Below are 24,412 nucleotides of genomic sequence, written 5' to 3'. Positions count from 1 at the left end.
AGATACTTGAACTCCTCCACTTGGGGCAGGATCTCATCCCCGATCCGGAGAGGGCATTCCACCCTTTTCCAAACGAGCACCATGGACTCGGATTTGGAGGTGCTGACTCTCATCCCGACCGCTTCACACTCGGCTGCGAACCGTTCCAGCGAGAGCTGGAGATAACGGGCTGAAGAAGCCAACAGCACCACGTCATCTGCAAAAAGCAGAGACGCAATGCTGAGGTCCCCAAACCAGACCCCCTCAACGCCTCGGCTGCGCCTAGAAATTCTGTCCATAAAAATTATGAACAGAATCGGTGACAAAGGGCAGCCTTGGCGGAGTCCAACCCTCACTGGGAACGAATCCGACTTACTGCCGGAAATGCGGACCAGACTCTGGCATCGGTGATACAGGGACCGCCCTTATCAGTTGGCTCGGCACCCCGTACTCCCGAAGCACACTCCACAGAACCTCCCGAGGGACACGGTTGAACGCCTTCTCCAAGTCCACAAAACACATGTGGACTGGTTGGGCGAACTCCCATGCACCCTCGAGGATCCTGCCGTGGGTGTAGAGCTGGTCCACTGTTCCACGGCCAGGACGAAAGCCACACTGCTCCTCCTGAATCCGAGGTTCGACCTCCCGACAGACCCTCCTCTCCAGCACCCCTGAATAGACCTTACCAGGGAGGCTGAGGTGTGTGATTCCCCTGTAATTGGAACACACCCTCCGGTCCCCCTTCTTAAAGAGGGGAACCACCACCCCAGCCTGCCAATCCCGAGGCACTGTCCCCGATGGTCCACGCAATGTTGTAGAGGCGTGTCAGCCATGACCCCACAACATCCAGAGCCTTTAAGAACTCCGGGCGGATCTCATCCACCCCCGGGCCCTTGCCACCGAGGAGTTTTTTAACTACCTCCTGAGACGCTGGATGGTAGACCAGAATTTCCTCGAAGCCGTCCGGAAGTCATTCTCCATGGCCTCACCAAACTCCTCCCATGCCCGGGTTTTTGCCTCAGCAACCGCCGAAGCCGCGTTCCGCTTGGCCATCCGGTACCTGTCAGCTGCCTCCGGAGTCCCGCAGGCCAAAACGGCCCGATACGACTCCTTCTTCAGCTTGACGGCATCCCTTACCGCCGGTGTCCACCAGCGGGTTCGGGGATTGCCGCCACGACAGGCACCAACGACCTTACGGCGACAGCCTCGGTCGGCCGCCTCAACAATGGAGGCGTGGAACATGGTCCACTCGGACTCAATGTCCCCTGCCTCCCCCGGGACGTGGGAAAAGCTCTGCCAGAGATAGGAGTTGAAGCTCTTCCTGACAGGAGATTCTGCCAGACGTTCCCAGCAGACCCTCGCAGAGCGTTTGGGTCTGCCAGGTCGGACCGGCATCTTCCCCCACCATCGGCGCCAACCCACCACCAGGTGGTGATCAGTTGACAGCTCTGCCCCTCTCTTCACCCGAGTGTCCAAAACATGCGGCCGCAAATCCGATGACACGGCTACAAAGTCGATCATCGAACTGCGGCCTAGGGTGTCCTGGTGCCAAGTGCACACATGGACACCCTTATGTTTGAACATGGTGTTCAATATTGAAAATCCGTGTCTAGCACAGAAGTCCAATAATTGAACACCGCTCGGGTTCAGATCGGGGGGGCCGTTCCTCCCAATCACGCCCTTCCAGGTCTCACTGTCATTGCCCACGTGAGCATTGAAGTCACCCAATAGAACGATGGAGTCCCCAGAAGGAGCACTCTCCAGCACTTCCTCCAGGGACCCCAAAAAGGGTGGGTACTCTGAGCTTCCGTTTGGTGCATAGACACAAACAACAGTCAGGACCCGTCCCCCCACCCGAAGGCGGAGGGAGGCTACCCTCTCGTTCACCGGGGTGAACCCCAATGAGTGGAAGAGAGTCCAGCCCCTCTCGAGAGGGCTTGTACTGGAACCCAAACTGTGCGTGGAGGCTAGTCCGACTATATCTGGTTGGAATTTTTCTGCCTCGCACACCCGTTCGGGCTCCTTTCCAGCCAGAGAGGTAACATTCCATGTCCCAAGAGCCAGCTTCTGCAGCCGGGGATCAGACCGCCAAGGTCCCTGCCTTTGGCCGCCGCCCAGCTCACACTGCACCCGACCCCTTTGGCCCCTCCCACAGGTAGTGAGCCCATGGGAAGGGGGACCCACGTTTCAAGCCCCGCCTCCAGGCCTGGCTCCAGAGGGGGTCCCGGTGACCCGCGTCCGGGCGAGGGAAAACGAAATCCATTTATGTGTTTCTTCATAAGGGGCTTGTGTGAGCCGTGCTTTGTCTGGCCCCTCACCTAGGCCCCATTTGCCATGGGTGACCCTACCAGGGGCATGAAGCCCCCGACAACATGGCTCCTAGGATCATAGGGGCACGCAAACCCCTCCACCACAATAAGATGACGACTCACGGAGGGGAGAGTGATGAATGAATAATAAATAAACAAATAACACAATAAATAAGTACAGGACAAACACCTAAACAACAGCACCTAAAGGACAGCACCTTTAGTGTGCTGCATCATCATAAAACCAACACGCACTCTGGTTCAGATTAAGCACTCACTGATATCAATCACGGGTTTCAGGAATGTTGGTGAATAACCAGCAGTGGAAAATGGGTCAAAAATTCCAAGATTGTGTTGCTTTACCAGAAATGAGAGATTTCCCAAGGAAACCTTTCAAACCAGATGACAGGTCAATGAGGGTACTGCTGGTGAAACTGATGAATGTATCCATCTTGAAGTGTTTCTATATTATCACAAGTTTTCTTGTGAATAAAAAATCATCAGTTTGACATCCCAAGATATTTATGTAATACTTGCTGTACACAGCATGGCATGGCTGAAAGCAACAGAGCTGGAAAATAGTGTGAAAAATACAGTCTGCGACTCCCTGCCGCACATCAGGCAATCGACACTTGCACAAATTAACTAACTCTTTCCAACCGGAAAAACTGCGACCTCCAGTGTTTTCATCAGGAAACAATGTTATGAGGCTCCCCATACGCTGTGTATTCTATTATTCTGAACTACAAACAACATGGCGTGATTGTCAAGAGAGAAGCAGTTTGCCCTGGCCTCTATATGGAAATAATACAAAAAAGGAAACTGAAGATAATTTAAAAGAGAGTCTGCCTGTGGATAATTGAGAGGCATTAGATTCCATTCGTCGATTACAATCGCGCATACGTATCTACAACTGAGACTCTCCAACTCTTTTCTTTTTCATCCAAAAATACATATGCAATTCTAAATGCAGTCAATAATTTACTACTGCGTATCTGCTTGGCAATGCTAGTAGCTGGCATACCCTCGCTTCATACGTGAAAAAAAAGGGTTGTGTGAGCTGTGACATCTGTGGCATCGCAACACTCTTAACAAGCAATTCAAGTTTTGAATCATAGCAAAACCAGAGGCCAATGGTTGGCCGTTCATGAAAATAAAGACAGAACCCACTAGTGACAGTTCAGTCGGGTTCAGCTGCTTTGCTGTGTGTTTACAGTGGATAGTCTAGAACCACAGAATTATCAACAAATTCATCACTATCAAGCCAAGGAATAAAAAAAAAAAAAAACGTCTTTGACAAGTGTGGGATGAGCGTGTATATTTCAGTTCAGTTCAGCGTGTCTTGAGAGTTATCTTTGTTTATTGTTCAACCGAAACTTCCTCACATTTAGTCTGTGTCTGGTGTTAATCTAAACTGCTTGAACTGTCTTTGTTGGAGGGGTGGGCATACCTGGGGGCCCAAGTTAACCCTTGTAACAGCAACACACACACATACACGCACATGCGAACACACGCATGCACGCACGCACGCACACACACACACACACACACACACATACGCGCACGCATACACGTACGTTTATTTTACTCCCTCCAAAAAATGAGCTGTTGAGGCTGCTGAGATTAGGGTGTAGGAAAAAGAACAAGCAACAGAAACAGTGAAACCGTGTGGCAGTGAAACAAGACACCTTACTTTGAGTAGATAACACGAGGCAAAACATGCGACTCCATCATGGAGATGACAACAAATGACTATTATTATGCTTTTGCCAAGCATGCAAAAAGACTACAACTGATAAAATATAATAATCGTGAACAAAAACAGCAGAATATCTGCTAAATATTTAGATGTGTAATTGCATATGGCAAAATCAGTGTTTGGTAAGGAACATCTGTTCACTTTTGTTTTAAAACTGCTTCAAGTCTGGCATGCAGGTCATTGTATGACCACAGACCTGCTCTTTCCAGCTCACTCCACACATATGGCACAATTCAGAATAGCACATGCTGGATGCAAGAGTCAGTGTTGAAAAGACTCAATACGTAATGCCACAATGAACCCCCAAAAACTCATACTGTATGATAATAACTGACAAAGTCTAAAATGAAAGAAATAGAAAAGAATAGAATAGAATAGAATAGAATAGAATAGAATAGAATAGAATAGAATAGAATAGAATAGAATGGAATAGAATGGAATAGAATGGAATCTTTTATTGTCATTGTACAACAATGTTTTCGCTAACAACTGACAATAATTAACTGGGACTTTGATGATTAGGAAACGCATTTGTTTTTTGTGATGGCAAAGATTATTGACATTTCAAAAATTTGAAAAATTAGGTTACATTGTCACTGTTGCCAAATTTTCAGAATATCTTGTCCGATGGTAGGTGAATATGTCCAGGAGTTTGTCAATGAAATACTGCGCATCAATACTTTCAATATGGATCCCTAACAGAAATTCCCATATTTTGGGATATTTTAATTGTTAGTTTGTCCATGTAGCACAAGTGTTACTCTTTTCAAAGTTTTATATGAAAGACACTATTTATAAAGCATATATTGAATTGAAATGTGAGATTATTGCTTCAGCCTCATTTATTACAAACAGAATAAGACTCTCAGACATCTTACTGTGTTTGGGGCCATGCTGCGCTCATCTGGACATGTCGGCACACAGAGCAGCCTCGCGTCCTTGTGCCTGCTAATTTAGTCATTTAGTCAGTTATCTGCACTTGGCGTGAAAACGGACGCATGTTCATTTTTCTGCAGGGGGAATTGTTTGGTTCAGCGTGTTTGTGAATTTGGCAGATACACTATGCTTCGCTGGGCGTTTCTGCCTCACCTACCAGCGCATCTAAAATTTGGTGACAAAGAGTAGACTACATTCTACACCAGAGAAAAGCAGGTCTAATTTCAGATGCAGACAGTCAAACGAGATTTTTGCTGTATTTAATCGAGGCGCTGACAGACAAATCTGTAATTCACGAATGAGAGCGATGGACAACATTACGTTGATCATTTCATTCATAGATACTGTAGAACACCATCGTGGGACAATCAATTAAAGACTCTGACATGATGTTTTTTGAGTTTTTTTTATCATAAATATGCACCCCCCCAGCCTGACCAAGTCCTCAAAGTTGTGAAAAGTTTGACACGTTTCCCTTGCTCATGGCTGTTTGTATCAACATAGTTTAAACAGCTTTCTCAAAGGCTGCTTGATCAGGTCAATTTCTGTCATTAACTCCGCCTTTATCGGGGCCGTGGTCGCACACGCTCGTTTGAGGGACCGCGCAGGGCGGAACTATTCGAAGAAGTGGACCATCAGCGGCAAAGTGCATATGTCAATATTACTAAAGATGCTGACGTCAAAGACTCAATGTGAAACAGGTGAACCAAATAATTCTACAAAAAGGTGACATTTTGTGAGAAAAATGCACCCAGAGGATGGTTGTTGTTGTTTTTGCTGCAAAGCCCATGTTAAGGCTCTTTTGACTGACAGATTACAAGATTCATCATCGTCTTCAAGAATATAGTACTGTATCTTGAAAGCACTCCATCACTATTGTTTGTTGCGGGGTGGGTAGTAAGGTTATTTCTGGTTACCTCACCACCAAAGAAGGGATGCTGAACTTTGTCTTTTTTGAGCATTTGCATGATTACTGGCTGATCAATAATAGATCAATGTGAACATTGAAGGGCATCTTGCTGGAATAGAGAGCGCAAGAAAGGTCCAGAATAGAAACATTTTTAAGATGCCAATCATGGCAACCTTGGTTGTGCCTTTCATTGAGGGGCTATAAATTAATGAGGTGGGGTAGTAGTCCAGTCTTTTAACTCAGTGGGTTTAGTGCTCTGCGCCATGCCGGCGGGGCTGCGGGTACCATCCCCAAGTTGGGTGATGCTTTTGTTTCCACATCAGGCACAGCGGACTTGGGTTTGCACTTCGATCACCCTGATATTGAGGCAAATAGCGGCCGTGGCTCAGGCAGTGGAGCGGATCATTCAGTAACTGGAGGGATGGCGGTTCGAATCCAGCTCACATATCGTTGTGTCCTTGGGGAAGATGCTTAACTCACCTTACCTCCAGCGCCACTCACTGGATATGAATGTTTGGTGACGATTGGAGGGGCCGTAAGCGCACACTGTCAGCCACGCCTCTGATAGGCTGCCTCACATTCAGCTGTGATGACACACGTAGCTTACTACGACCAGAGTATAAATGGGTGTGTGAGCGCTTTGAGTAAAATTGTGCAGTGTCTTTGAGGGTCCAAAAAAGTGCTATATAAGTTTGATAAAAAATAAATAAATAATAATATATATAATCTCATCAGGTTTAGTAAAGATGATATAGGACACAGGTACCTAAAGAAAGACAATGCAAACTTTTTTCTGTATTCTTACCATGGTACGTCTCTCCTGGAACATGTATGCCACCCACCAATTTCAATTTTAGCTATTCTTTACAATAACTCACTTCTGTTGTAAACCACTATTTTGAACAGCCAATATCATAAACCATATATTATTGTTACAAAGCCGGTTTGCATGTGGCTAAGTCTATTTCTCCCTCCCATCAACAATCTCTTACACTTACCAAGTATGGTAACTGTTTTTGTCCTCTGCTCAAAGCAGCAGTAGACCCCCTCTCATGGTAAGAGTCAGTCTTACACTTTCTGGTAGAATCACTATTTTTATTACCTGCAGGAGGGTCCATGTGTTCAATTGTATATTTTAGATTCAGTGCATCTTTACTGCCACACCCCGGTGTTTTGTTCCAGAAATGTAATCATTAAATCTCGGTGAGAATCCACACATTGATGATATCCCTTAGGTGGTGATAAAACTTCCCTGGGGGACGGGTCTCAGAGGATCTGTGGCGTTGGCAAACCGCCCTGGGTCTCTAGGCTTGCGTGATGTCCTCTGGCCCCTATGGCTCCCCACATAGTGCCTTTTGCCACCATGTTCCATTGCATTAGACCAGGGCCTCTATCCTCATTAAATCCACAAGGTAATTCATGCACATTTGCCAAAAAGACACATTTTCCAGCGAGTCTCCTGTTATCAAATCACTGTGCTTAGTTTCTACAAGACATTCTTAATCTAACCACATTCATAAATTTCATTAGCAACTTAACATTTAGTGAAAATTAAAACTTTGAAACTTCTTCCCACATCACTGTGACCAAATTTGAATCTGTTGACTAGATTTTGCGATTTTAGTATCATTTCAAAATGTTTTGTGGGCCCTGCATTTTGGCCGGCAACCAGTTCAGGGTTTACCGCACCTTCCGCTCAAAGTCAGCTGAAATGGGTTCCAGCACGAAGGAGACACTAGTGAAAATATGTGGTATATAAAATGGATGGATGGACGGACGATGGATAGTCATTTTCTTTTGCTTATTTAGTCAGTTCAATGTAGATACCTTGTGAAGAGGAAGCAACAGCAATGTGTACATTTATTAGTTTATACAAAGTTATATACATTATCACATCAATTAATGTGTAAATACTCTTATTAATTTATACAAACATAGTTACTCCATCAGAGCACAGACACAACACACAGAGCTGGTAATTTGCCATTACACATAAGGCACAGCTCAGTAACTTCATGAGACATAGATACAAAACATTCAATAGATCATAGGACATTCAGGAGATAACAAAACAAGACAATATATTTTTCCTTCTTTTCCCCTCCCATTTCTTCTCTTCCTTATTCCTGCTTGAAAACACTATAAAGCCTTCTGACCGGAACTATAATGTTGTTTCATCTGCTTAAATGCCTTGCGTACTGACTGCCATTAAACAACCCAAGATCTTGCAAATAAAGAACCAACTATTACTCAACATCTTTGTTTTCCTTGCTCGACGACGGACATCTTGAACAAAATGCAACACAACCTAGGGTTAGGGTTTTAACAAAGGGGTTTAAACTAGAGTTTGTGTTTCAAAGTAGGGTTTTAAACTTTAGTTTGTTTTGTGCAACACTTGCCAGTAACCCGTGTATCCCAATTTCTTTTTTGCTAACTAATCTCTTTCCTTCCAATCTGTGACGATAAATGTTAAATGGGCCTCACTTGAAAATCTAACCCTACTTTTTTAATCTTTTTATTCTATTTATTTATTTTATTTTATGCACTGATCAGCTGGCACTTTTAAATTTCGTTGTACAAGTGAGACAATGACAATAAAGATCTATTCTATTCTAACCCTCTACCTCATTCACAGTGACACAATGTTACTGTATACCGAATATCATCATCATAGGAACATTACAGCTGATTCAAATAATGACAAAGCAGCAGGGGGAACTTTTCATTTTCTGTATTTGGTTTGTTTTGGCAGCTCTTGTATGAATGTGCATGTGTAGCCAGTGGCTATTCGGGCAGCCCCACTCGCGGCGCAAACGCACACCAACGTCGCTGAAGTGGGAGCACAGAGTGCTGACCACTGAGCTAAAAACCCAGGCTGACAGTTGAGCAGTAAGCTCTATATGAGCTAACAGGGAGTGAGGTTTTACTAATGTTCAACGCGCACAGCTCAAGCTGGCATCTGTTACACATGCCGTTACCACTAATGGTAATAAAGTGACTGAAATTTCATCCTTGACCACATATGTTGACATGGCTGTGGAGGAGCTGAGGACCATAACACCAACCTTTAATTGATTGATTGCAATACCTTTTTGTTGTTATTGTTTTCAAATCCATTTTCGTGGGGAGTTGTAGTTGTAACAAAACGCTTCACAGAAATATCTAACATAAAATAACAATAATACAACCGAACCGATAACAGGCCGTTGGTTGTATTCTCTCAATTCACAATGAACACTTAAACATGTACGTATTTGGGTACAATTACTCCATATCACTGAAGATACTTAAATCTTGGGCCTTCCAAATGCCAGCCCCAAATGCAATTTTTCTCTTCTCTGGTTTGATCTTATGAAAAGAAAAAAAAAAAAATCACAGGAAATCCTATATTTTAAAGACAACCCTTGGAGATGATTAGTACGCTATTTGGATTCATCGACAAAATGGGACCTGCGTGAAGTTGGCCCCCCCAACGTCGCAAAATTTAAGGAAAATAGTCCGATTCGTTTGTGCTTCGTTTGTGCCGGTTTGTGCAGCAAAAATCATCGTTTGTGCTGCTATGGTTTTTTAGTTATGAACGATTATTTTATAGGTCATCCAGAGTTCACCCAGCCCCCCCTTTCCCCCCAAATGGACCCAAAATGGTACCGTCCGTTTGTGCTTCGTTTGTGCTGGTTTGTGCACCAAAAATTTTCGTTTGTGCTGCTTTCGTTTCGGAGATATTACACATTTATTTTTTAGCGATGACGTCATCGAGCCCCCCCTTTTTCTCCAAATGGACCCAAATTAGTACCGTTCGTTTGTGCTTCGTTTGTGCTGGTTTGTGCAGCAAAAAGTTTCGTTTGTGCTGCTTCCGTTTCGGAGATATTAGACATTTAATTTCTAGCGATGACGTCACCGTCAACTTGGCCCCCCCCTTTTTCTCCAAATGGACCCAAATTGGTACCTTTCGTTTGTGCTTCGTTTGTGCTGGTTTGTGCAGCAAAAACTTTCGTTTGTGCTGCCTCCGTTTCGTAAATATTACACATTTATTTAATAGCGATGACATCACGTAGCTCCGCCCCCGTATTTACTTCCAAATGGACCCAAAATAAAATAGTGCCGTTCGTTTGGGCTTCGTCTGTGCTGGTTTGTGCTGCAAAAAGTTTCGTTTGTGCTGCTTCCGTTTCGGATATATTAGGCATTTAATTTCTAGCGATGACGTAACCTCCAAATGAACCCAAAATGGTACCAATTGATTGTGCCGCAAAACAAATTTGTTTGCATGATTATAATCATACATCTTCATTAACCCCGTGTCATGTATTTTATTCTAACAAATTCTTACACATGTATTATCCAACTAATTACCATGCAAAGTGACCTCTGCAGGCCGGTAAGACATATCGCAACAGGGTTTCATTAAGAACAGTGATGACTCTCTACACACTGGTAGCTCAAAACGGTTTCTATCTGGACAGTTACGTGTCCAGGTAGCCAAGGAACTTTGTGAGGGCAGGATGGAACCACATGTATGGCGAGCATCACAGGCAAATAAACTGATGACCTTCGGAGTCCCTGAGCCAAGACACCTGCCAAATTTGGCCACCCTGCGCAAGGCAAAGCAAGAGAAAAATTATTTGCCATTAGGTGACAAAAATCCAATTTTATCATTGCAGATGTTGAAATACAGTGCACCTCACAGTGACAGCATCAGACTTTGGACTTGACAAGTTTTTCTGTCACTATTGGAGTCAAACACAAATGCATATGTACAAGAGCTTAAAGAAATCTCACCCAATATTATGTGTTGATGCAACGGGCTCAATAGTTAAAAAACTGATGAGGCCGAATGGCATGTCTGGCCATATCTTCCTGTATCAGGGTGTTATGACAGGGCATACCAGCTCCAGTCGTGCAGATGTTGTCAGAGAAGCATGATATTAATGCTATCACACAGTGGCTGAAGGAATGGATCCATACAGGTGCATCTGTTCCTAAAGAAGCAGTAAGTGACTTTTCGCTGGCGATTCTTGGAGCTCTAGTCAAAGCTTTTACCCCTCATCCTGATTTGAAGAGCTACATCAATGAGTGCTTTAACATTTCACATGGGAATCAGCCTGGACATCTACCTCGATGTTTTGTCAGGGTAGATGTAGCACACTGTATTAAGATGATCTGCCGATGGGACTGCCTGAAAAACAAAAGACCTCGTGTTAAGGATTTCTTTGTCAGGTCAATTGCACAGCTTCTTAAGTCACAATGTTTGCAACATGCAAAAGAACTTCTCCGTGCTATCACCATTGTGGCACTGAGTGAGACAGAGGGTAATGACAGTTCTGGAGCCCCTATTCCATCAGAAAAGTGCAAGAAATACTTGAGAGCGCAAATCGCGGAGGAATTTGTCCCCATTTCAGATGAGGAAGATGAGGGACAAGAACCAGGTGATGCATTAAACCAACACATCCAGACTAATGTCCGACAGTGGGTGACAGAAATATGTGAGGAGAGCAGGTCACTTGCCATGGCTGATGGGGATAGAGACAACATCCACTTCCTCCCTGAGATTATTCCCCAAATAACAGGACTTGGAAGTTACTTGCCACTCTGGACAGCAATAATGGTCCCTCTCTTCAAAAGCACCAGCATCACTGCAAGTTCCGCAGCTGTTGAAGCAGAGTTCAAAAACATAAAAAAAGGCCTTTTCAAGCATGAAAGCCTACCCATGCGTGTGGACCGGTTTGTTGCTCGTCATCTTTCCTTCATTGAAGGAAACATGCGGATTTGCTTTGCAAAACAAAAAAGTGAAAAGGATGAGTGTGATGCCACGACTGTTAAAGAGCCTGACAACGTCTGCAGTACTTCTCAAACTGAAGTAGTAAACAAAAGGGAAAAAAAAACTCATCCTGAAGAAGCGGAACCAGATGCATCTACTGACAGTGCAGTTGAAAACTGGAGAGGTTTAGCGGCCCCACCGAAGAAAAGAAAGATCACGTCATATCTTTCTCCTTGTCCTGAATGGCTGCATATTGATACACGAGTGGGCTGGAAAAAAGTCAAGGTACCATTGTTGAAAAACGGGAATCATCAACAGCCTGTTAAACTTCGCACATCAAAAGTGTTTGTGCTCAATACCTGTGCATTTGATTCTGTCTTGCAATGCTTATGCTGTTCTTTCTGTGAAAGTTTTTCATTTGAAAAGACTGTTCTGAACTATGAACATGGGAACCAATTCCTCCACCTGGTGAAAACCATCACAACACAGGGTGTGAACCAACAGGTATACTCACAGAGGGCAGAACTGCTGGGGCAAATATTCAAACCTGTCCTCCTGACCTCTGGTGCTCTCCAAATTGATGCACAATGCCACATCTCCACTGTAATTGAGAGCGCAATGAGGAATATCCCAAGTGTTCATTTGATAAAACAATGCTCCTCACAGTACTGCAGTTTAAGCCAACAAGTAACGAGGCAAGTTTCATTTGTTTGTGTAAACATTGTTGTCCTGCAGACCTGTGGCATGGCTTCTCTTCAGACTGCTGCTGAAGAGGGACTCAGTCTTCCTGACTCTCTCTGCCTCAGGCCAATAGAAAACCCTTCCCAGTGTCCGTCTTCATTTGAAACACAGGACGACAGTACAGGCAAGGCTCTGTGTTCAGGTAATGTCACTCACAGCTACAATCTGGGAGAGTTTGTGTGGATTGGCACTGACCTTGGTAGCAGTTGCAAGGAAGTTACCTTGCTTGAATTTCCCTCCAGTCTGGAGCTAAAAGAGAAGACATTTACTTTAAGAGCTGTCATTGGCTTTGAACCAGGACTGACCCAGGATTCTCTTGGCCATTATGTGGCATACTGCAGGAGGACTGCATATGCCTGGGAGATCTATAATGACCTGGGAAGTGGAGTGAAAGCAGCATCAGTAAACACTAAAATCTTCCCGCATGCTGTGTTCTACACATTGCAGTGATACATTGTTTGAATTGTTGTAAAAAATGTTGATGATGTTCCCTTTGACAAAGAAAGTTATTTTTTCACGTTTTCAAGTTTCTTTTTCTGGCTGTCATCAACTTCACAGACATGTATTAATTGTTGCATTAATCAATGTTTTGGAACAAACATAGACTCACCAGGTATTTAGGTTGCAGTGAACCTTTTACACGTCAGATTTAATTGAAAATAATGGGCGTAATGATAACAAGGGAATTAATCAATAAGCACAATAAAAAAATAAGAACAGAAATATCCTCGTACCAAAAGCCGTTTCCCGCAGTGAAAGTTTTCTGCAAGATAAAAAGAAGAAAAAAAGACGAAGAACATATTTACCTTGTATTCGTCCTACATCAGGAGCATTCCAGTCCAGGAGCTTGAAATTCGCGACGAAATACGGTGACGTCATCGCTAGAAATTAAATGCCTAATATCTCCGAAACGGAAGCAGCACAAACGAAACTTTTTGCTGCACAAACCAGCACAAACGAAGCACAAACGAACGGTACCATTTTGGGTCCATTTGGAGAAAAAGGGGGGGCTCGATGACATCATCGCTAAAAAAATAAATGTGTAATATCTCCGAAACGAAAGCAGCACAAACGAAAATTTTTGCTGCACACACCAGCACAAACGAAGCACAAACGGACGGTACCATTTTGGGTCCATTTGGGGGGAAAGGGGGGGCTGGGTGAACTCTGGATGACCTATAAAATAATCGTTCATAACTAAAAAACCATAGCAGCACAAACGATGATTTTTGCTGCACAAACCGGCACAAACGAAGCACAAACGAATCGGACTATTTTCCTTAAATTTTGCGAGGTTGGGGGGGCCAACTTCACGCAGGTCAAAAACGGGCACTCTGGTCTGATCGGATATCAGAGCACAGTGATACACTTGCAGCATTAAACACACACAACAAGGTCAATGTAATTGGAAGTACTTAAAAAATACCAACATTGCCAGCATCGTCATGGAAGACGAAAACGTTATGCAAAGCAATATGCATACTGCTACTTTGGATTTGAATGCATCCCGCAGTTGTGCATGCAACGATTAAGGGCTCATGTTGATAAACAATAGACACCGATTTATGAAAGCAAAAAGATATAGAGATTTGATGTGTTGTTGATGTAAGGTACAAAAAAACATTTATTCAAGCCTGTTGTTATGCTTTGCAAATAGTTTTGTTATGTCTTCATTCAAAATCAGATCATAGTAAATATCTGTTTTGTCAACCACTGCTTGTTATAGACGGACTTTATATTCACAGGAAAATGTGAAGATGTAACTTGAGTCACCGCCAATCCTCATACTAAACAGTTATGTAAGACTACTATTCATTAACATGTATGATCACTCAAAAAATGGTGCGACCCAATCATGCGCTCGAGCCACCAACTTGGCTGCACGAATGGTTGTGAGGAGCGAAGGTACAGAAAATTGATGGATGGTTGATTTGAACAACAATGGCATCAAAGATGCTGAACACAATGGCACCACACACCTGGAAGTAGCCAGGAATAGAGTCAAGTACGTATGATTCAAATAAGAAAATATTAAACTATGATAGTATAATGAAACCTCAGGTGGAAATTATGTGTAGAAATCAAACACCCACTCAGTTTAAGGCAGCTGGAAGTCATTAGACCTACCCCCCCAAACTCACCACCCCACCCCTGCATTGTAAGTCCTCACTCTCTGACTTTGCTGGTGAAAGACTGCAAGAACATTCGGAGAATGTTGGAAGAACACTGTAAAAGCAATGTTATTCGGGCATAAGAAACAATGTACAGTGTATTTAACCTGATTTGTGCCTCATCAGAAACTGTGCTGAATAGCACATGCACCCCACACAGACGCAAATACATCAAAACTTTGGCTTTAGTATGTGCTTACTGCTATTCTACTTTGTTTGTTTTCATTTATATTTTTAATTTGAACAGGACACAATATTAAATGTGGACTTACAATTGCCTTGAAAAAGTTACTTTTTCTCTTTATTGTATAAGAAAAAAAAGCTTACCATAGGCTTACCATTGCATGTTCTCCTGCTGTTTATAGATCTAAAATACTGATTTATTTCCGCTGATGAAATATAAACTCTGATTCTGTCTGCCCAAATTGAAGGATTTGTCATAGTGTTGTCTTGCTTTTGTGCTTTGTGCTTTTACTGTTATTCAACTTCAACAAGTAAATGCCAGACTTCTTTCTGTACACTGAACCCTGCATGTGTTTCAACATTTCCATATTCATATTTTTTACCTCACATCTTTTTAGACGTCCTCTATTTTGCTATCTTTGAATAGGATTCTTATGCAAGTCCCTTTGCATAGACAGTGTTTTTTTAAGATGCTGTTCCGTGCACTGATGCAAATAAATACAGACGTATACACATTTTATATTTTCATAATGCAAATGATACATCTGGTAAGGAAGTGTGTGGTCCTATGAGGCCCCCCAGCAGCGCTAACAACACCATTATCAAACCATCTGTCACTCCAAATCATTAAATCCATCGATCGAATTCTTCGTCCTTTATGTAAACAACGCCGCGTGTGCGCCGCACCACTGACGTCGGACTCGTCGTCAGTTACAGTTCTAATTATTCCACAGGCCCATATAACAATATATAACTAGATATCAAAATATATCAAATAGCTATAATATAAACAACAATTTTATCAAACCATCTGTGTCACTCCAAATCATTAAATACATCGATCAAATTCTTCATCCTTTATGTAAACAACAGTTACAGTTCAAATTAGCGAGTAATCCCTCAATACATCGCGGTTTGTTTATCACAGGTTCACTACATTGCGGATTTTTGAATTTTGAAAATTTGTGAATAATTTCACATATAAGTCGCTCCTGAGTATAAATCGACCCTCCCCCACCCAAACTATGAAAAAAAAATGCAACTTATCCTCTGAAAAATACGGTACATCTTGGTTGCTGTGAATGCCTATTCCTATGCAACACAACAAGATCAGCTCAGATGATTAATTAGCTTATTCACAGACAAAGACATTAAATCATTTGCTGACGTGAAATTGTGACCTGGAAAAAAAAGAAAGCATAAGATGAGCGAAGGCTGTTTTGAAAAGGTAAAAAAAAAAAAAAAAAAAACTTTCTCTCCCCAGAACCTATTTCTTGAAGAGTCATTTCTATTCAAATACTATGCTAGAAATGTACTTACAGGTCTCTTTGTAATCATACAGTACACCAGATCTTTATTTATTTAACTTAAAACCTCCAAGGACCAAAACCCTGAGTCACCACTGAATTCCAATGAAACCACTCTTAAACTGAAATCTACATGGCAATAAAAAAGGTTTAACAGTCCACATTGACAGCAGCACACAGCAGAGGGGAAAAGTCTGTCTTAAGACCATCTTAAAAAGCCAAATAAAACTGGTGGACTCCAAACTGAATATATGGAGGGTTTGCCACGCAAATTGTTGAAACATTGGGACTGAAACATTAAAATTAGAAAGAAATAACAACACTATTCTAGAAAAACAAGTTTCACATACTTTCATTACAAACCTTACCAATGCAGGACAAAGGACAGGATGGCTGATTCTCTGTGTTTGGAAGTAGAGAGTCAATATTTGGTCTTACAGGAAAGTGCATGGATGGGCTAGATGCAATAGCTAATGCAAAGCAATCTAGATAAGACAATGACGAAACAGTTAGTATGGCAGGGTAGCACAATTACAGTAATCACTCGCTACATCGCGATTCGATTGTCGCGACTTCAGTACATCGCGGATGTCCCCCGCCCCCCTAAAAAAAAAGACCAAAAATTTTTTTTCACAAATTCAAAATAAACCTTCTAAATTGAGGAATTATTGCTTGAAAGTTGCCCACACGGCAGCAGAAGGCAGGGAGTGTCCACACAATTGCAGTACGTACACTTGTACCTTTTCAAAAAAAAAAAAGTTATCATAATAAGAGTTGTAAAAACATATTTACAGTATTGTACCTTGTTATAAAAAAATGTTGGAATGTACAATCAAACTTACTGACGATAATGTGTGAAGGGTGACGTGGGCAGTTTTTTTTTTTCCAAGCCCAGCGATGCAGCCATCCACCTAAGAAAGCAGTTAGACGGTCACCCTTGATTTGTCTTGAGAGCTACTTTTGATACCTGTAATTAAATAATAATTAAAATAACATAATTGAATTAAAGTGATCCACCTACGGCCCTCCCTCTGTGGCGTTTGCATGTTCTCCCCATGCCCACGTGGGTTTTCTCCGAGCACTCCGGTTTCCTTCCAAAAATATGCTTGGTAGGCCGATTGAGCAATCCAAATTGTCCCTTGGTGTGAGTGCGAATGGTTGTTCGTCTGTGTGCCCTGCAATTGGCTGGCAACCAGTTCAAGGTGTCGCCTACTGCCCGCGACCCCCGTGGAGACAAGCGGTATCGAAAATGGATGGATGGATGGAACTAAATTGAATTAAAATACTAATAAAAAAAGATCTACACTATAAGCATGAGACTGCTCAGCAATCACAATGAGTCAGACCGTGTCTGTGTGATATGAGTGCACTAGTCATGCACGCCCTTGAAAACTGACATCATTGCCAACTCTTGCAGAGTTATAGTAAGGTAAATATAAGCAGGAAGCACTTTATCACTGTGTGACACAAAACATTTGCTTACAGTGGATGAGGCCCTGCTGTAAACATAGTGAGGTCTTGAGCACGTTAAGATGGGATCATAAGTTTCAAGTTTCTCATCTTTATTTCTCAATCTTTCCATTGAGCCTTACAATACCAAACATCATTCTGTGTCTTTGTGCAGCATGTGTCTCTTGATTGGTACTGCCTACCTCCTGCCTACTTTGTTCAAAAACTCTTTTTTCCACATTTCAAATACACTTTTACATTTGCTGATAGGAACTATACACTGGACTTTGTACTCTGGGCAGGTTTTTGAGGATGATCCATGGTTGTTAGTTAGAGATAATGAGTGGCATATATCAAATCCTCCTTTTGAGGTTAGAATACTTGCACTGTGGCTTGTCTGTGTGTAAGTCGATCTTTGCTTCACAGTCTGACTGCACCGTCATTGGCTGGCTCACGCACTCACTATTTATACAATCAGTGGATGCGCCACATGGCAACCAGTGTAAACAGCTCCATTGGAGATGTTGAAAGGCATCCATCCAACAAAGTGTCATCATATTAGAGAGTCGTGTTGGAGTCAAGACCACACCAACTGAGACAGCACCGAGACTACAGAGTATCGAGACTGGGACGAAAATGACCCAAGATGACCAGTATCTTTACTAGGTTGGTCTTGCGGGTTTGGGGCCATCTTGCGCTCACCTGGGCGTGCCAGCGCACAAAGCTTTTAATTCCATACAAAAAAACACCACCAAATGTGTGAGCAAATGTATTGGAACAGATTGACCCATCGGTTTCAGATGTGAACTTGGAGTCAGTGGCTTTGCAGCATTTGGCTGCAATTTTCAGATAAAAGACATCGTGGAAAGTTTGTGTTTCTTATCCTCCCAGTGATAAGTTAAAGAGAAAGCATGGTTGTGGATAAAACAACTTACTGGCTAACAGCTGTTTAGGGTTATTACAAAAATAAATGTTTTATTGTCATGAAAGACACACATTTACTCTGTGTGACATGTTATTGTCTTTCTGGCCTTAGGTCCCACTTCAAATTTGAAAGGTTGAACAGGTCGCATGTTTCATAGTTGTGTAGTGTTGAAAGACTTTGAAAGTGTCACTTTGACAACTAAGGTCCCATTCAGAGGGTGGCACCAATGCACCAAAAGTTGTTTGCTAACCACTAAAAGATAGAAGAGGAAATAGACTTACGATGACGGAAGGCTGCCCATGCCGCTGACGATTGTTAATGATGGACCATCGCAATTTAGTAAAATACCCACCCTTGTTTTTACCCACAACTTTCAGTCGTCAAAACGTTATTGATTGATTGATTAAAAAAATATTTACCAGTCTCAGGAAGACTCCAATCTCAGTTTTTTTTGCAGCCGTCATTGTACACAATGGGTGTTTCCGAAGTCTGAATGGCAGAATGCACTTAGTGGAAAGGTGCACAAGCAGGGGCCCTAAAAATGGAGAATAGTGCAGGTTGCAAAATGTTTTTTTTGCAGCCCTGAAACATCAGCGTTAATTTAACATACCAGTTCCTTGCTGCATTACATTTGTTTTAAAACAAATAAAACACATACGACATTGACAATAACTTCAAAGACAGACCAACAAGACATTTGTTGCACAATGATTACCTACGTGATGGTCCTTTACTTTCTGCTCCAATCTAGATAGGAACCACTATCACTAAGGGTGTATTCAGACGTGTGTTTACAAAATATACTTCACTTGCCAAATGTACAGTCTAAATAGGAACCGCATCAAACAAAACAAAAATTAAGTCTGCTTTTGGCCCGGACCAAACAAGTGGATTAAAGTTCTTTCTGGTCTGAAAACACCCTAAATGTGTTTTCCTGGAGACAAGATGAGTATTTCTTAAATGCTAATATGACAGGACGAAATGAAGCTTCATCATGGGAGTAGAAAAGACTTCAAACTGGAAACATCCATTCGAGTATTTGGTCAAGGGTCATCAGAAGGAAACGGCATATCTTGGTAAACAGACGATTTTTGAAAGTGGGTGGATTCTGAATGAAATACGTTTGTTTTATCATTTTTGGATGTATTGTTAAAGCATTAGTAGATATTTGTAGATAGGGTTAAATATTGATCATTTTCAGTGTACAACCCAACCCAATTCATACGAGTATAACAAAACGGTCAGGCGGAACACGGGACAAAAAAGGTTGGAAACCACTGGCCTACATTGTCAAGGTATGTACATCGAATTAACTTTGTATATGGTTATTAGAGGATGCTGCATTTTCAGCAGAAGTGCACGTTTTTGTATTTGTCATTAGAAGATGCTGCATTTCAATAAATTATAGTTATATTGCACTTTACATTTTAAGAAAATCTCAAAGTGCTACAGAAACGCTTTTTAAAAAAGAAATGTCTTAAGACCATTTTTAAAAGTGTCAACCAACTGCGGTGCTCTCAGGTGGACTGGTAGGACACCTACCAAGGTAGGGTGTTACTTCTCACACACTATACAAATGTTGGTTCATTACCGTCAATATGGGGTCTAGCCGCTGTTTTTTTCTAAAAAGAGGTCAAAATATATTACTGTTCGACTTCCAAAGAAACAAAAGTACATGTACGATTAAACTTTAAAACAAATAGTATGAAAGCCCTACCCTTCCTCATTACCTTTTAAATAAATAACAAATAAATACCAGTGATTTTGTTAAGGGCTGACATTTAAGTACTGTGTTTCCATCCTAAATGGAACCTGCTTTCAAAATCTATCCATCCATTATCTGAACCGTTTATTTAAGCATCACTATAATCTATGATACTACAGTGATGGGATATGATGGGACTACCATGATATTTGTTGTATCATCGGAGGCCAGTGTTTTCCAAAGTGACTAAACACTGCTGCCTCCTGTCCATCCTATGTAATTACATCATGATGATCATCAACACAAAAATTGAGGCATTTAATACTAGTTGTGAAATTGAAGACATTTACATGTAGGTAAGAAGATAGATAGATAGATAGATAGATAGATAGATAGATAGATAGATAGATAGATAGATAGATAGATAGATAGATAGATAGATAGATAGATAGATAGATAGATAGATAGATGAGAGAGAGAGAGCGAGAGCGAGAGCGAGAGAGAGAGAGACAGACAGACAGACAGACAGACAGACAGACAGACAGACAGACAGACAGACAGACAGACAGACAGACAGTAGATGGATTTAGTGATCCGAGGGGAAATTTAGTTGCCAGCAGTTAAATACTTAAAATACATAAACAGACAATGTAAACATCAGACACGACAAAAACGATAACAAAAGAGATGAAAACAATATATTAGATTAAATAGTATAATAATAAATAATTAAATAGATCAAATAAATCAACAATAAACAGTATCATGACCCTGAACGCGCCCCTAACTCCCTCAATGAGTTAAAAAGTTTCATGGCATGGAGAAGAAATGAACCCCTCAGCCTTGCCGTGGAGCAAAAGTCTGTCACTGAAGCTACTCCTCCGCCCAGTGACGGTGCTGTACAGTGGGTGGACGGGGTTGTCTTTGATGGACAGCAGCCCTGCCAACATCCGCTGTTCTGCCACAGTCGCCAGATCAGGCAGCTCCATGCCCACATAGAACCCCCCCACCCGCCCTCGTTTCACTACCCTGGTTTACACTACAGTCCACGAGGTTTACACTTAAAAAGGTTTACACCTAAATCCCCATTAAACAAGTGTCTGCTCAGTGGTAATCTTCCAGTGGAGCAAAACCTAACAAAAAATATTGTAAAAATAAAATAAATAAAAATATTGAAAATGTTTTAAAGTTTATCCAAACTTATTTTGCTGGTGCTTGGGGGTATGTTAATGGCGTGCAGCTGCGTACTTTTAAGAGCCACAAAATTGTTTCCTTATTCCATCTCATCTCATGCCGATGTGTAAGGTATGTCGGTGGTCAGTGCCCACAAAAAAACGAAAATACAACAAATCTGTTTAATCATTTAAAGAAGTACCACCCAAGTGATTTTACACAAATCATGAAATTGTGAGCGGAGTCTCAAGTAACAAATCAAGATGAATTTGGGCATGGTGTGTGATAATGTGATGTGATGCTAAGGGGCAGTCAGGGTACGGTGTGGATGCAAACATTTATTCTCATGCACACAAATAAAAAAAAAAAAAAGGTCAAATCCATCTGCTTCCCAGTTCATGTAAAAAACAAATAAAAGAAACAGGAGGAATGTTAGAAGGATAAAGTTTATTGAACTTGGTCAAAAGTCCATAAGGTCCCATGAACAGTATTTTTCAAAAAGTGAATACTACGGTTATTCACATTACCTATATTTTGTATTTCAATTCATCCAAATTAATGCATTTTATGTTAGCTAATGAAAAATAGTTTTACAATTGCCATTATCCAAACATTCTTTAAGTTATTAAATTGTAACAAACTATTATTTGCTCATTAAAATATGACATGAAGATGTTCTGCTGTATCTTTATTGGATGCATTGTATATACAAATATCATATTAGAGACAGTAATAGGGGGACAGGTAAATGTTACACGGGTAAGTAACTGCCCTTGTTTTTTTTACTGTAAATGAGTCAGAGCAAAGTTCGGTTCATAATGGGAGCTTGTCTTAGAATATTTGAACTTTAGAAGCATCCTTGCAGAAGATAATGAACCGGATCCTCATATAGTGTTGTCAGCAAAAGAGCTACTTATTTTACTTGGATGGTACTATACACGCCATTAGCACTGTGTGAATGGGTGAATGAGGTAGCATTGTAAAAGCACTATGAGTAGCTTGAAGGTACAAAGGCATTATATAAATACAGCCCTTACCATTCACTTGACAGCCTCTCTCCACAGATGTGGATCAAAGAATGCTTTTGGAATTAAGTGTGTTTCCTCCACTGATAGCCATTTCCTGTAAACACTCAGTCTATCAGTGTATCCTCTTGTAATTTGAACTGGTATACCGTATTTTCCGGACTATAAGTCGCTCCGGAGTATAAGTCGCACCAGCCATAAAATGCCCCAAAAAGTGAAAAAAAACATATATAAGTCGCTTCGGAGTATAAGTCGCATTTTGGGGGCAATTTATTCGACAAAATCCCACACCAAAAACAGTCATGAACGAGCAACAACAGGCTAAACGATAGCAACAACAGGCTAAACGATAGGTATGCTAACGTGACAAACACAAACAAAGAGCTGAGAACGGGCCTGACGTAACATATAGAGGGATTAAGGACAACTATTACATGAATAACATGTTTATAAAACCATCAGTGTCACTCCAATTCATTAAATAGCAACAACAGGCTAAACGATAGGTATGCTAACGTGACAAACTCAAACAAAGAGCTGAGAACGGGCCTGACGTAACATATAGAGTGATTAAGGACAACTATTACATGAATAACATGTTTATAAAACCATCGGTGTCACTCCAATTCATTAAATAGCAACAACAGGCTAAACGATAGGTATGCTAACGTGACAAACAAAAACAAAGAGCTGAGAACGGGCCTGACGTAACATATAGAGTGATTAAGGACAACTATTACATGAATAACAAGTTTATAAAACCATCGGTGTCACTCCAATTCATTAAATCCATCGATCGTTCTTTGTCAACAATGGGTGCGCACGGCTGAGGGCGCTTGCGCTTCAAAATATTCCACAGGCTCATATAACGATAGATAAACTATATTTTAAATAACTATAATACAAGCCAATAATATGATCAAACCATCCGTGCACTTTAATTCCATTAAATCCATCGATCAAATTCCTCGTCCTTTGTCAACATCGCCGCGCGTGCGCCCTGACGTCAGCCTCGTCTTTATTCCACAGATCTACTATATAACTATATTGTAGCGTTAACAAAGTACAAGGATAGACGTAGGTTTGGTAAACGGCTCTTTATTAAACAAAACAAACTTCCAAGCGTGTGGCGGCGTGGACTTCCAGACAGACCGGGCGTGCGTAATGGCCATGTCCGAGCCCCGCGCACCGTTCGCGGACAGCCACTCGGCCGAGCGTCGGCCCCCGACTCAGTAGAGACCGGGCGTGCGTAAAAGCCATAATAGTTTTTCAAACCTTCTATGTCACTCCAAATCCTTAATTCCTTCAAACTCTTTGTCCTCCGTGTCACTTAGAAATGATCACCGCGAATGATGCCGGTCGTCCTTGTGTGGGCACGTTTGTATGTAAACAACCGGCGCGCCGCGCTACTGACGTCACTTGAAATAGTAATCCATTGGTACATCACGGTTCTCCAAACTTTCTTTCTGCTGCTCGATTACTGTTTTCAGCTGCATATTTTACAACTTGAAGTTTGTAACCTGCAAAATATGAGTTTCTTTTTGGTGCCATTTTTCTTAAGCCCACCCAGTTGATGAGTCACGGCCAACGGTAAAATTTAGAGCGCCCTCATCCAGTTTCGTCTGAAAATATAATTTTTCTTGGTTGTTTTATCAAAGTCAAAGTCTGCTTTATCGTCGATATATTTTTTTATATACTAAGACACACAAAGAGATTGAAATTACATTTCCACTATCCCTCGGTGAGATAGTACACATATGCATACAAGCAACACAAAAAAAACCAAGAAGGCACTAACAATGAATAAATAAGAGTATTGAATAAATGATAAATAAACAAATAATAATAAATAATAATAATAAATATAAGAGGAGCAGGGCGGCTCGGTGGCGCACTGGGTAGCACGTCCGCCTCACAGTTAGGAGGGTGCGGGTTCGATTCCACCTCCGGCCCTCCCTGTGTGGAGTTTGCATGTTCTCCCCTGGCCCGCGTGGGTTTTCTCCGGGCGCTCCGGTTTCCTCCCACATTCCAAAAACATGCTTGGTAGGCCGATTGAAGACTCCAAATTGTCCCTAGGTGTGAGTG

The 24,412-nt window shown here is 41.8% G+C and overlaps 2 long non-coding RNA genes across 11 annotated transcripts; both read right to left on the bottom strand.

Moving 5' to 3' along the window:
* Positions 1 to 7,721: 7,721 nt before the first annotated feature.
* Positions 7,722 to 14,506, bottom strand: LOC137840240 (uncharacterized). 10 transcript variants are annotated; one of them, XR_011086758.1, is made up of 8 exons: positions 13,196 to 14,506; positions 12,585 to 12,764; positions 12,386 to 12,483; positions 12,008 to 12,249; positions 11,392 to 11,917; positions 11,005 to 11,062; positions 10,670 to 10,938; positions 7,722 to 10,482 (listed from the first exon to the last, which is right to left on the bottom strand). It is a non-coding gene; the product is annotated as an uncharacterized lncRNA (long non-coding RNA). The 10 variants fall into 10 exon arrangements; XR_011086756.1 differs by having other exon boundaries at positions 10,670 to 10,869; positions 13,196 to 14,502; XR_011086763.1 differs by lacking the exon at positions 10,670 to 10,938 and having other exon boundaries at positions 13,196 to 14,504.
* Positions 14,507 to 14,545: 39 nt separating this feature from the next.
* Positions 14,546 to 22,470, bottom strand: LOC125967812 (uncharacterized). The gene is made up of 3 exons (XR_007480908.2): positions 18,844 to 22,470; positions 16,893 to 16,961; positions 14,546 to 16,790 (listed from the first exon to the last, which is right to left on the bottom strand). It is a non-coding gene; the product is annotated as an uncharacterized lncRNA (long non-coding RNA).
* Positions 22,471 to 24,412: the final 1,942 nt, after the last annotated feature.

The sequence above is a fragment of the Syngnathus scovelli genome, chromosome 4, assembly GCF_024217435.2.
Source record: "Syngnathus scovelli strain Florida chromosome 4, RoL_Ssco_1.2, whole genome shotgun sequence".
In the NCBI taxonomy this organism is placed as follows: domain Eukaryota; kingdom Metazoa; phylum Chordata; class Actinopteri; order Syngnathiformes; family Syngnathidae; genus Syngnathus; species Syngnathus scovelli.
This window is presented reverse-complemented; position numbering and strand designations above follow the sequence as displayed.